This window comes from Cynara cardunculus (assembly GCF_001531365.2).
Source record: "Cynara cardunculus var. scolymus isolate 2C chromosome LG 2, CcrdV1, whole genome shotgun sequence".
Taxonomy (NCBI): Eukaryota; Viridiplantae; Streptophyta; class Magnoliopsida; order Asterales; family Asteraceae; genus Cynara; species Cynara cardunculus.
The window spans coordinates 59,429,503-59,431,567 of record NC_037529.1 but is presented as its reverse complement, the minus strand read 5'-3'; positions in this window follow the sequence as shown (position 1 = coordinate 59,431,567).

Genomic DNA, 2,065 nt, shown 5'->3' with positions numbered 1-2,065 from the left:
TTACACTAAATCCTAATATTCAATAGACATATTCCTTTTTATATTAATTCATTAAACTTTCAATAATATTCTTATATTTATTAACTTTATATTTTTTTAGATGATAACTGNCCCACCCCCATAAGCACCCATTACAAAAACTCGACAAGGGGTAGAGGCACCCTTACATCCTAGATTTAGACCCCAAAAATATGTGGGGATGCTATCAACTGGTTACCTTTTCTTGCACCAAAAAATTTGATTTTGAAAATTCAATGCCATTGTGGATTTTAAAAGTTGTGTGACTAAATATAAAGGAAACAAAAGTATGATGGCTCTTCATGCAATTAACCTTAAAATACATGTTGCTATTTTATATTCACGAATGAAACTTCCCTCCTAAACCCCTACAAAAGCCAAAGGGCATTAGTGCACCAAGGTCGACCTTCTATATTTCACTAATGCAATTAATATTAAACAAAAATACCTACATGGATGTCCAATCATATGACTCCTCGGCTTATCTCTTATATGAACTTTACTTCGAACACGACCATAAATGAATATGATTAGATCTATCAGATTATAATCTGTAGCAATACTTATGCACCTGCACTTACGGATACATCAATAATAACTGACACCAGCTGAGGTAGATTAGAAATGGCATGCACTCTGGGCATCTTCAATGAATAACGCCAAATCATGGAATTGGTATAAGTTTTGGTGTAAATCTGGTGCAAACTATAAATCTTCTTCAATGGGTAACTATTTTTTACACCAAATTATAAGATTTTTAGGTATATCTCTTTTTGTCTTTGATCTGTTACATTTTCATTATTACCCTTATATTTATTAGCTGTAAAATTTATACCAATTTTTTAAATTTTAACAATGAGTTAATAAATATTATTATTAATTATGAATTAAATTATTTTAGTATATAAACCAATTTTTTAAATTTTAACAATGAGTTAATAAATATTATAATTAATTATGAATTAAATTATTTTAGTATGTAAAACACAACTTTTTTTTAAATAATAGAAGTTACATTAAAACAAATACAAAAAGAAAATACATATGCATTTAATTATTATCATTACTATATTTTTCTCATAAATGGTCAATTAAGGCATTATGGAGTTCGGATTTGTCTTTGATTTTTCTATAACGAGTGAGAAATTGTTGAAATTGGTTATTATCACCCATCACCGTTTCAACCTCTATCGGTGGCACTTCTCTTGCAATTTCCATTGGTGCATTGAGATCACGTTCATCCTCAATTATCATGTAATGTAAAATAATACATGTAATCATTATGTCATGTAACACGTCTTTTTGCCAAAAACGAGTCGGTCCTGTTACAATTGCGAAACATGATTGGAGAACGCCAAATGTGTGTACTACGTCTTTTCTACATGCTTCTTGTTGCATTGCGAAATATTTATTTTTTCGACTGCGTGGTTCATGAATAGTTTGTAGTAAGGTGGACTATTTTAGATAGATATTATCCGCCAATGACAATCTATATCATATTCTTTTCCTTGAATGGCGTAACAAGCGGGATGAAGAATGCCTTGGCAAGATTGGAGAAAAGGTGAGAAGACTCTAACACATTGATATCATTGTTCGTGCCTAGCATGCCAAAATAAGCATGTCACTTACATCGACTTTGTTTGGACCAATCTTTAATGATCTTGGAGGATTTGGAAGCGGGTTATTAGATTATTAGATTTCTATTAATTTCTTTTCGATGGGATTATGCATTTTTATATTTCATTGATTATGTTTCATCTTTTAATATTAGCTTATTTTCATCAAATATTTTATCATGTTGTATATTATTTACTTAAACAAAACATAAATAAGAAATTTATATAAAAATAATTTATAATATATATATATATATATATATATATATATTAGAAGCGTACTCGCGCAATGCAGCGAGATACATCGTGATTTTAATATTTCATTTTATTCTTTATCTCAATTGATGTTATAATATAACTTTATGTGATTTTGAGAAAGCGATGATGTTTTTATTTTTGAATAAAATATATGTTTGAAGATATCATAAAAA